Source organism: Arachis ipaensis, chromosome B5, assembly GCF_059453495.1.
Source record: "Arachis ipaensis isolate K30076 ecotype BB chromosome B5, ASM5945349v1, whole genome shotgun sequence".
NCBI lineage: Eukaryota > Viridiplantae > Streptophyta > Magnoliopsida > Fabales > Fabaceae > Arachis > Arachis ipaensis.
The window spans coordinates 72,930,179-72,943,129 of record NC_142440.1 but is presented as its reverse complement, the minus strand read 5'-3'; the positions used below and the strand labels follow the sequence as shown (position 1 = coordinate 72,943,129).

The following is a 12,951-nucleotide window of genomic DNA, read 5'->3' as shown; positions in this document are numbered from 1 at the left end:
TCTAGACGAACCCTTGCGTTGATAAACCAGTTTGAAACCTGCTTCATTCATTTCCAGACATACATTTACATTTTAATTGACAAAGAATCTCCAATACAATCCCATCAACCGAACCATCAAAAAGTTAGCTAGCTAGGGACCTCACTGGGGTTGATTTGCATTGATAGATACTAATAATTCACATAACGGAATAAAGACCGTTTGACTTGCACCTTTTTTTTCATAGGAAACACATATGCACATACCTCAAAGGTATAAAGTGTCACATATTTGATATTTGACACAGAACACATAAATCCAACAGTCTAATTAATCACCTTTTCAAGTTTTAACTAATCTGACACTAGTAGAGCCACATTAAAATAGCAATGAAGAGATGATGATGAAACAATTTAGTCACAGTCAATTTTGAAATAGTTGAGATTGTGTTTAGTTTCACCATCAATCTCTTTCAATCAATTTCTAGAGTGTTTTCCTCTTTTCTTTTATGGAAATTGAACAACAAAATAAAGCATATACATGCTGAGAATAAAGAACAAGAAACATTTTGACTACTATGCTGAGATTCAAACCAAATTAATTAAATTATTTGTTCATCTAATCTAAGGCAAGCCTAATACAATCGATTAGAATGAAATATTTTCAAGAGAAAAAAAGAAAATAGGGAGAAGAACCTACTTGTGAGTCTGCCGAAGGAGAAACTCGCAGCTCAATAGCTCGATAGACGAGATTTCCAACGCAGGAGAACACCGTAGGAGGAGATCACCGCTGGAGGAGAAGTCGCTGGAAGAGACAACGCAGGAGGAGACGTCACCGAAGGAGACCGTCACTGGAGAAGACGTTGCCGGAGGTCGCCGCTGGAGGAGAAGGAGGTCGCCGCTGGAGGAGACGTTGCCGGAGGAGACCGTCGCTGGAGGAGACGTCGTTGGCAGGAGGAGATCATCGTAGGTGGAGATCGCCATTGGAGAAGACGTTGCAAGAGGAGGTCGCCGCTGGAGGAGACTTCACCGGAGGAGGTCCTCGTTGGAGAGGATTGTCGCCGGAGGAGAGATCATGACAGAGGAGATCGCAGTGGTAGAGCTTCATGATTTCTCTCACAGTGGCAGCGTTTCAATGTAGGAATGAGGAGGGGTTAATTTAGGGTTGGGCATTTTATACAAGTTGATAATGGCATTTTAAAACCGCCAGAATCCAAAACAACCGCTGTTAGTTACAAATTAATTACGGCAATGATGACATGTCATCATGTCATGTTTTTCTATGATTTTTCATACAAGAAATTGATGATTAGTGCTTAAATATTGCATTCTTTTGTGCTTAAATGGTATATTTCCTTGATCTTTTGATTTTATAAATTTTGTAGGAAATGAGTAGAAAAAGAAGCAAAAAAGTACAAATTAAGCTCAAAAAGAGAAAAAAAGAATTTTGAGGCACACTTTGAAGTTTGAGCACGCTTTGGAACTTTAGGCCACACTTTTAAAAGAGTGGCCCATGACCATAAAGCCATGGCATGATAATGCCTTATGCATGCAAAGCCAATGAACCATGGCGTTCATTAAGTGGCATTATTAATAAAGCATGCATGCATTTAATTCCATTATTTAATTACTAATGGAATGAATGAATGCTACGGCTAATGAAATCATGCATGAAACTTTAATTACTAATGCAATTGGCTAATAAAACTTAGTTAATGCATTGCATTACTAAGTAAATTAAAGCATGCATTTCATTTGCCGTTAAAGCCAATTGGCCAATGCATTAGTAATTAAGTAATAAATCCAATTAAAGCATGCATTTTATTATTAATGCATGGCATTGGCATTGGCTTATTCATTATTAAAGCATGCTACATCTCTTTGTTGGGAACGCCAACACTCATTATCAAGGAGCGCTACGTTGATTGGCCAAACGGAGCGCTACAAGGAATGCCAATTAGCAAGGCAAAGCGCTCAAAGAATGGAGCGCTCAGTTCATTGTTTTCACTTTATCGGGCCCTCAAACAAGGTTAAGCAAGGAAGCAAAGTAGCGCTACTTTTGTGCTCTTAACTAAGCGCTACAAGGCTTTGGCAAGGAAATTAGCCAAAGTGGCTTCAGCAAGGTTCGAACTAGGCACATGATGAACCAAGAGAAGCGCTACACCAAGCAAGGGAGCAAAGGCATTGGGCGCTCAGTTACTTTACTTCACTGAGTGCCATTACTTCTTGCAAAGAAATTGGCCACATTGAAATGGCTTCACCAAGGCTCGAAATGGGAAACAAATGCAAGCAGTGTAGCGCTACGTCACATTTTCTAACTGAGCGCTAAGGAAATTGGCACCAAGGGTGAGCCAAAGCATAGCTGGTGAGCGCTCAGTTCACTAACCAAACTGAGCGCTCCACTGGAGCTGCACCAACACACCATGCCACTTAAACCAAGCCATTCGGATCCACTCTTCTTCAAATCCAAAGCAAGCAAAGCCCAATTGACATCACTCAAAGGCACAAGGATCAGTTAGATTAGGATTTTCATTTGAATTTTAATTTGTTTTCAATTTCATTTTCATTTTTCATTTTGTAAAGCCTATATAAAGGCATCAATTTCATTTCATTAGGGAGGCTGGCTCCATTAGAGAGCAGTAGGAGTAGGAGTAGAATAGAGAGCTCTCTTTTAATTTTCCTTGTTGAATTTGAAGAATTAAAAATCAGATTTGAGTTTTATTTTCTGTTTCATTTTCTCTCTTCTGCAATTGACAATTTCTCTTCTAGAATTTCATGAATGATCTAAGTTCTTGCTATTTTGATTCTTCTGCACTTCTACATTTCTGTTTTGGTACTGCATTGATCTGTTTTTGAATTTCCTCATCTGAGAGTTTTTAGTTTACTGCACTTCTTCTCTTTCAGTCCTGTTTTAATTCCCAGCACCCAACTTCCTTTATTCTTCCTGCAATTTAAATTTCCAGTTGCTTGTTCTTAAGTTCTTTTCAATTGCTTGATCTATTGGTTTCTTTAATTTCCTTGCACCCAATTCCCTTTACATTTGATGCAATTTACATTTCTTGTCATTTGAGATTCTGTCAAGTTACATTTCTTGCTCTTTAAGCTTCTGTCCACTTTACTTTCTGTAATTTACAATTCATTGCAATTTACTTTCTGTAGCTTCAATTTTCACTTAAATCATCAAATGTTTGCTTGACTAGACTAATCACTCACTAAAGTTGCTTGATCCATCAATCCCTGTGGGATCAACCTCACTCTAAGTGAGTTTTACTACTTGATGCGACCCGGTACACTTGCCGGTGAGTTTTGGTGTGGAATCTGATTTCCACCCATCAGGCAACAGTAAAAAATGACATAATATTCAAATATTAGGGCGTTTTTATACAACCCCCATATTATTCATGCCATTTTATATCATTTTTTTGTAGTGGAGGAAGAGGAAGAGTTTTGAATTATGCAGAACTTATCAGAATAAAAATACACCCAAATATCTTCATGTTACACCCAAATTTGCTGCAAATACAGAAAAAAAATTTTTTCAATGCTGCATTTTTTCTTCTTCTTTTTTTCTTATTTCTTTATTTCTTTTAGTTAAATGATTGTAAGTTCATCTTCTTCCATGTAATTTTGCAGCATTATGTATTTTTTCTTCTTCTTTGTTTGATTTTTTTGTTTTTATTCTTGTTAAGAGAGTAAAACAAGAAGAAACTTGAGAAGGCAAAACAAAAAAGAAAAGATGAATAAGAAAAGAAGAAGAAGAAGATGGTGATGATAATAAAAAAAATCAGTAGAAGATGAGGAGAAGGAAAAAGAAGAGTTCTGAATTATGCAAAATTTATCAGAATAAAAATACACCCAAAATTCTTAAAATACACCCAAATATCTTCGTGTTATACCTAAATATCTCTGTGTTACATCCGAATTTGTTACAAATACAGAAAAATATTTCCTCTAATGCTACATTTTTTTCTTCTGAATTGAACCACACCTCAGCCACTTGATTGGATTTAAAACAATAAAAGGAGGACAAGAAATTCTAATGAAAAAAGAAGGAGGAAGAGGAGGAGGAGGAAGAGGTGGTGTTGATGAAGTAACGGCATGAAGGGCGTGAATATAAATGACTTGTAAAGACTTGTATGGGAAAAACACTTGTATGTGAAGAATAATTTTTCTAAATTAAATTGGTTTCTTTCAATTGGTATGAGTTGATCATGTAAAATACAAGACAGTATCTTTTTGGTATTTGAAACTTGATTGATGAAAGTTGAAAACTAACTTGTCAAAGATGTTACTTAGACCGAATATATTTATCCTTCGACGTCTATTGATATTAATAACAACTTATCAAAAATATTATTTTTGACATAACAAATATCTTTAAGTATTTACTTTTTTATTTAAAAAAAAGTAAAGTATTTAGTTTTGTATTAATTATGCGAGTACTTCTACCATGCTAAGAACCGCCGGTTCTCATTTCATACATATATTGTTGTTTTCAGATGCAGGACGTGATACACTAAATTGAGCTTGTTGGAGACTCTTGAAATGTGAAGATCTACCTTTGGTATTTTATACTTTGTGTTTTGTATATGCACATGTTTATAGACTCTCCACTTGTTATATTTGTATTTTGTCCTTCTTAGAGGTTGACTTGGAGAAATAGGATTTAAATTCTGTATTTTGTCCTTCTAGCCAATCTTTGCTTCGCATGTTTAGTTTAGAGCTTGATTATGTATCTATCTTTTGAAACTCTGTTTATATACTTGTCTCCTTAGTTTTCTGTATAAGCCTTCTACCTAATCACTTTTCATGTATAACGCGTTTTCGGTCTTATTTTATTCGTCCTTTCTTCTAAGGCTCCTAGTTACAATTTCTTTCAACTATATTATATACGCATTTTTATTTTTAGAGTCGTAGTGCTGCATCACATCTGATTTACGTTCTAGGCGTAAAGCTCTGTGTGGTAGGGTGTTATATTTATCGCATAAAAGCACGTACTGGCTCTAATTGGACCAGCACTGTGAGTGAGAAAACAAAATAAATTATGGTGAATAAATTTAGGAGATTGAATTTATTAATTAGGAAAGATGAAAATAATTTCAAATTAAAAATCGGACACTAATTTTAAAAGTTTTGGCCTAAAATTGGGCCAAACAAACCAAAAATGCTGACAGGTTGGACCAGGCCCGAGTTAGGCCCAAGCCCAATATATATAAACACTTTAATGAGCCAGATCAGCTTATTTTCATTGCTAAAAGTGAGAGGGGGACAGTGGTAGAGAAGAGAAGAGAGGAGGGTTTTGACACTATTCATCATCCTCTTCATTTGGTCATATCTTGAGCTATGGTGCTCCGATTTGTGTGTCATTTGTAGCCACGCGAAACTCTCGCCGAATCCATCATTTTTATCTAAACAAAGTTGGTAAGAACTCAAAATCCATGCTCTAGTTCTGTGCCCTATACATTTTTGCATTTTGGGTTTAGTTTTTGAGTGGGTTTTGTGATTTTGATTGTTTAGGTGTGATCTAACATTGGATTATTGTTGAGTTTTATTCTAATCCACAGTGGACAAGGTAATGTTTCACTAAACCCTTGTGTTTAGTTGATATTGTGAACCCTTGTACTAAAATTTTTGGGTATGTTGTGTGTACTAGAATGAATTTGGTGTTGTGTGGAGTGTTTTGACTTGGAGTGCTTGCTAATTTGGACTTGGTGGCTGAAAAATTGTTGAACTTGTTTGGAGGCTTGGTGAACTTGTGAAAGAGGCGGTGATAAACCCATATTTTATGATATATTTTGTGCTTAATCTGAGTGATTTATTCAATCCTTCACCCACTTATTCATATTATTTGCATGGTTTTACTTTCCCTTCCTTATTATGTGATGTATGTGAAAAACATGTTTCCTATGCTTTAAAATTAACTATTTTAATTACCTTTATTTCCATTCGATGCCGTGATTAGTGTGTTGAGTAGTTTTAGATCTTCTAAGGCAGGAAGGACTCAAAGGATGGAAAGGAAACATACAAAAATGGAAGGAAAGCATAAAACGGAGTTTGTGAAGAAATTGGTAGCCACGCGATCACATGGACGACGCGGACGCATGCCAAGAGCGAAGAAGCAGCGACGCGGCCGCATGACTGACGCGACCGCGTGCCAAGGAAAACTCTGAATGACGCGGACGCGTGACAGAGGCCACGCACCAGAAATTGCAGAAAATGCTCCCAACAAATTCTGAAGCCCTTTTTGGCCCAAATCCAAGTCCAGAAGGCATAGACCAGAGGTTATGAAGTGAGGGAATGCATCTGTTCAAGGAGAGTCTCCACTTTAGTTAGTTTTCATAATTTAGATTTAGTTTAGAGAGAGGTTCTCTCCTCTCTCTTCTCTCTTAGGATTAGGATTTAGGATTTCTCTTAGTTTTAGGAGTGACTCTCGATCCCAGGTTCAATGTTCTTTTACTTTAAGCTTCCCTTTCACTTTTTATTCATTCCATTACTTTAGTTGATTATTTGATGTTGCAATTTAATTTATGAATTCTTCCATGTTACAGATTACTCTTTTGAATTAATGTTATTTGAGGTATTTCAGTTTAATATTGCTTTCTTTTATTTATATTGCTATTATTCCCAATCTGAAGGCATTTTTATTCCAATAGATTTTCTTTTCTCCTTTTTGGTCTTGGTTAAGAAATTAGTAACTCAGGAGTTATCAAACTCAAATATGATTGATAATTGTTATCTTTGTTAATTAAACTGAACTTCAATAATCCCAATCTTTTTTAGGAAATAAATAGGATTCGAAGATCAAACCAATTAATCCCTTGACCTTCCTTTATCTTAGTAAAGGTTAACAAAGTGGAATTAAGATTCAATTCTCATCATCGTTGATAAGGATAACTAGGATAGGACCTCTAATTTCTCATACCTTGCCAAAAGTTTATTTACAGTCATTTATTTATTTTACTTGCCATTTAATTTACTTGTTCTTCATTTACTTTAATTGCTAATTAAACCATTCGCTCCTCATTCTCAAACCCCAATTTACAATCTCCATAACCAATAATAAGAACATACTTCCCTACAGTTCCTTCAATTTATTTAGGGGTTTGTTACTTGTGACAACCAAAATGTTTGTACGAAGGGATTTCTGTTGGTTTACAGACTATATCTACAAGCGACTATTTTTATAAAATTCTTTACCACCATAAAATCCTAACGCCAAAATGGTGCCGTTGCCGGGGAACTGCAATCGTGTGCCTTATTATTGGTTATTGTAAATATTTTTCTTTTACTTGTTTATTTGTCTTTATTTTTTCCCTCTTTATTTCTTCTTAGCTACTATGAATTCTCACCCCTATCGCTTTGAGTTTGGTTCTAATGTTATTGAAAAGAATGGAAGTTATAACAGGAATATGCATCAAGGTCAGAGCAACCAAAGATGGATGGAGCCAAGAGGATCTGATCAACCCTTTAGGCAACAACACCCTCCAAGATATCATGGACAAAGACCATTCTACAATGCATACCAAGCAAATAGACATGGTGGACAACCTTGTAATTACCAACAAGCCCCACCCTGTACTTATAGACCATCCTCTCAACATAACTTCGAACCATCACACTCAGAAGCTCCTTTTCACCATTCACCACCGTATGATCCTCATTTACCCCAGTTCCAATCCAATCGCTCCCAAACACCACCGCTTCCCCCTGTACCATATCCAAATCTATCACCCCGAGAATCAGAGGTTCGCCTCAAGGAAATAGTAAATCGACTTCAAACAACCCTTCATCAACTGGAGCAAGCAGCAAGTCAATTATCTTCTAGATGTTCGAACATTCAAGGACCTCCCACAGCCCCATGTGGACAATCTAACGAAGAGCGTAGTATGAAGGAGATACTAGAAACACCAGTGGACAAGACAGAGCATGGCTTCGTACTGGAACAAGTAGAGAAAGCTGTTATTATTGAAGAAGAAGAGTTGGTTGAAGACTTAGGAGACGCTGAACCTCCATGGGAATCCAAGGTTGTGGAGCATTCTGTCAAGGATGTTACAATTGATGCTAAGGAGGATTGTGCGCCATCCCCAGAGCAAGTCTTTCATGAAAAACTAGACAGAATAACCCAAGAAGCAGATTTCTTTGATGATGATAGTCACAAGTCAAGTTCTCCTAGTAATGAACTTGCATCCGCAAGTGAATTCTCTGAGATCGAAGAATCTTTCCCAAGTGAATACGAAGATGATACAGAGGTAGATTTCTCTCAACCTCCAGTCTATGACTTAAGTGATGAGGAAGACATAGATGGCTTTGACTAGGACATGGATATGTTTGAAGAGTCTTGCAAGAAAGTGGAGAATTTCACAGAAGAACACAAGGGAGTAGAACTCACAGAACCACTGGAACCACCTATCCCAAGGCCATTACCACCCAATACAAGCTTTAAGTGGGTACAATCCTTAACTTTTAACTGTGTTTTTCCACTTGAATATGGTTTGCTTGAAACAGATGGCCAGCTTAGAGCTCTCTGCGGCTTTAAGAGTAAAAGGAAAATGGCTCGTACTCAGAGCTGGTGCACGAGGTTCAATAAGGTTCCACGCTTCAACTCGAAGTGCACGGATTTGCACCATGATCAATCGGATGGATCTCGGAAAATGTTTGGTTATCCTGGTAAGAATCTAATTTTTAAACCGCCCAGATGGAAAAGTATAGATCAAGACGAAGACGGATTTAAAAGCAAAGTTTGGGATCCTGGAATCTATGTTGACAATCATCACCCTAGGAACCTGAGAATCTGTTTGAAGCTGCTTAGAAGCTTCACATGCCTAGTTTGGGACCCCGGAGGCTATTGGCATTCCAAGCATTGGTGGAGATTTCTGGATGAATTTAAGCATAAGCCGCCATAACAGGAAGCTCATCCAATGTCCAACTTAAGGACTTTAACTAAAAGTGCTAGGTGGGAGACAACCCACCATGGTATGATCGTTCCTTTCTCAATATTTTTTTTATTTAGTTTTATTTGTTTTCAAGTTTTATTTTATTTTATTATATTGAACCTGGAAGTTTTGCATCTCATTCATATTAATCATTGCATTATGCATACTGCATAATTGCATACCTGCATAAAAAAAAGGGGTGTGCAACGCGATCGCATCACTCATGCGATCGCGTCAAGTTGCGAAAAACACTTCCCACGCGACCGCGTGCCCTGGAGATCGGCGTAAAGATCCAACGTCCAGAAAGTTAGGCTAGAATCGTGCGGCCATTGTGCGTTTCGCACAAATGACCCACGCGATCGCGTCCCTAACGCGATCGCGTCACTTGCACAACACACATCCCACGCGACAGCGTGAGCGGCGCGATCACGTCGCATGGATTGCACAAACACCCCAAAGGAGACAGAGAGTTGCGCTAAAACGACACTAGAACTGTGTGTTTCGCACAATTTCCAGCAACGCGATCGCATGCCCCAGGCGATCGCGTCATTTACTCTTTTTGCCTTCCATGCGATCGCGCCACTCACGCGATCGCGTCGACCCCCATTTCACCCTAGCCACGCGACCGCGTGCCCCACGCGATCGCGTGGATTCAAATTTATAACCCCCCAGTCATGCGAACCCTATCAGTCGCGCCCCCCCAAACCCCTCTCCTCCCTCTCTTCTTCTCCAATAACCCCACCACCACCCAGCCACCACCACGCCACCGCCAGACGCCGCCGACCACCCAGACCCCGCCGCCACCCACCCCCCTTCCTCCTTCCCCCTTCTCTCTTCTTCTTTCTTCTTCTCCCCCCTAACCGCCACTGCCCATGCCGCGCCACCACCACCACCGCGCCGCCGTCACCACCCAGCGCCACCCACGCCCCCCCTTCCTTCCCCTATTACCCCCTACCCCCATTACACCCCCATTTCCCTCCCTTCCTCCGAACAGCAGCCAACGCCGCCGCGCCACCCTCTTCCGCCGCGCCAGACGCCACCGCCGTCATCCCCAGCCACCTCTGTGCCCCACTCTCTTTCTTACGCCTACCAGGTTCCGACGAACGGCACCCTTCTATCCTTCGTAGTTAATTCACATTTTTCTGTTTATGTTCGTCATTAGGCTAGTTAGTTATGCATGTTGTAATGGATTTTAGGTTGTTAGGTAGCCTAGGATGTGGTTAGTGGATTTAGGTATGTTTAATTGCGCTGTTCGTGTTTCTTGTTTCATTATTTTCGCAAATCTACTGTTGCTGTGATGATTGTAATGTTCATATGCTGTACTTTCTTGTTTCTTGCTGCTCTGTACACTAAATTTTCAGGTTTATATTCCTTATATGTAATTATAGCTTTAATTTTGATTCATATGAACTATTCTGTTGCTGTTTATTTTCCGGGACAATCCAATTTTAGCCGGAATGCTGTCCAAATTTTTGTAAAATATTTCCATTCATGTCTTGATTTTGGCATTTTCAACTGTGCTTTCCTTAGATTTAACCAAAACAATTCATGAATGCCAGGGCAAGCTTTCTTATTCTTTTTGATTTCCTGGTTCATAATTTGTTTTTTTTATGTTTGATTCCAATTTTTGCTATTTCTATATCTATTTGAATCATCATCAACCTGTTTTCCTTATTTGGATATGAGTTACTTATAGCTTCTAACTGTGAATACTTGTTACTTGGAATATTTTCATTATGCCACTTACTTTAACCCACTTTTTACTAACTCACTAATGTTAACTCCCTAAACTCTTTTTCAATTCTAACCAACCTAACCTTTCAAAACTTCTCTTCTGATTTTCTTTCACTTTCTTTTAACATTCTAACCATGGCATGATGTTAATTTTTCTATTTAACATGAATCCAATTACATTTTGGATTGTAAATTCTTCCTTCCGAACCTTTAACTCCTATACAATCCTTAATGCACATTTACTTAACTCATTTTCCTTATCCTTTTTGCTCCTTTGCCACTTTGTGTTTCTTTTGATTATTTGCCTATTTGTTTTCATGTTTTCACTATATCCTGGTTTTCTGTTTTTCAGGATGTCTGCCAGCCAGAGAAAAGGAAAAGGAAAGGCTACTACTGGCAAACGGAAAAGAGGAGAATCCTCCATGTCCATCATAGATATGATGCACAATAAATCCTTGCGGGAGAAAAATTTTACCCCGCAGGAGAAGGCCGACCAACTAATCCCTGCTACTGATCCAGTGAAATTTGCAAACCGATACTGTGAGCTGAAGTATCCGGTGTTTGCAAACTCCAGGAACCTATAGCTGGAGCGAACTTTGAAGATCCCAGAAAAACTGCAGCAATACACCTCTGATCAGATCAAACAAAGAGGCTGGTTCTTCCTGGAGAGAAACCTGACTGAGGTCAATGCATCTTGGGTTAGGGAATTCTACTGCAATTACTTCAAAACCTCCCTAGATGCAGTGAACCTTAGAGGAAAGCAGATTCTGGTCACTGAAGAGGCCATTAAAGATGTCTTGAAGCTTCTGCCTAAAACTGATCAGCTAGATGGTTATCAAAGAGCTGAGGAGGATATGCGCTTCATGCGATTTGATTGGGATGTAGTCAAGGCCCGAATAGCCCTTGACCCGACCGTTCCTTGGATTATAGGTCAGAACACCACCATGCCAAAGGTAATCAAGCGGATTTACCTGAATGATGAGGCTCGGCTATGGCATCAGATACTTAGCAACTTCATTATGCCGAGTACTCACGAGACTGAGATACCAGCCGCTATGATCACCCTCCTATGGTGTGTGATGGAGGGTAAGGACCTGTACCTGCTACGCTTTATCCGGTACCATATGGCCAGGGTCCACGTCCGAGGCACTCTTCCCTTTCCTTATCTGGTTACACAGCTAGGCTGTCGAGCTGACGTGCCTTGGGAGGATGCTGATGAAAAGCCACCTGCTGCAGAATGCAAGAAGATTATCCCTCAGAGCAGGAACTTTCTGGCTTTAGGCTACAGACCTCCATTCCTCACTGCTGCTGCTGAGACAGCCACACCATCTGCCGGTCCCTCTTCTTCCACAGCTACCCCTGCCAACACCACTGCACCTCCACCTGCCCCAGAGCCCATCTATCATCTAGTGCACCGCCTGTTTCGACGGCTTGACCAGATGGAGCGTCGCAACAAGGGACGCTATGAGCACCTGAAGCTGATGATACGCTCTGGCGACATCCCCTCCGAGCCTGACACACCATCCGAGGCATCTGAGGAGGAGGCGGATGCTCACGAGGCAGAGACCCATCCATAGAGCGAGGCAGAGCAGGCAGGCACCCAGCAGGCAGCATCACATCAGGAGGCTCTGCCTCAGATTCAGGCTGTAGACCCCGAGATCCCTATCTAGTCAGCACCTCCTCTGCAGCAGGCTGATCCTCCGACCGCCACCACAGAGACCCCAGCTACCCACCCTTCTAGTGATGACACCCCTTCACACCCTGCTTGAGTGAGCATCGGGGATGATGCTACATTTTAAGTGTGGGGAGGTCGCCATCTCTGGCGTATTTTTTTGGTGAACCACTACATACTCTTTTTATTTATTTTGCTACTTTTCTGTATTTTATTTTTAGTTTTATTTTATTTTCTCAGTACTTATATATATTGCTATTTTTATGTATTTTTACTCTATTTCTGCATGTTGCACTTTAGTTCATATTTTAGCCATTTAGTTTTAGTTGCAATTCTAACTCATTAGTTATAGAAATTGTGGATTAATTAGTATAGTTTACCCTTTTTAGCATAAGATAGCTTAGTTTAAATTGAAAATATAAAAAGGAAGTAAACTAGGAACTTGAACATAATAGAAACAATCCATACAACTTGTATATATAGCATTACATGTTAGTTAGTTAACAACATTTCATCAAGGAGAAACACTAGAACTCTAAAGCCACCTTAAGTTTTACATTGAGAATAATGAGAATTTTTAACTAAACCTGCATGACATACATAAGTGATAAATGATTTTTGAGCTAGAGAATAC

At 39.4% G+C, this 12,951-nt stretch overlaps 1 pseudogene; it reads left to right on the top strand.

Annotated features, from left to right (window-relative positions):
* Positions 1-1,053: 1,053 nt before the first annotated feature.
* LOC148564616 (uncharacterized) lies at positions 1,054-12,414 on the top strand (annotated as a pseudogene).
* The last annotated feature ends 537 nt before the right edge of the window (positions 12,415-12,951 follow it).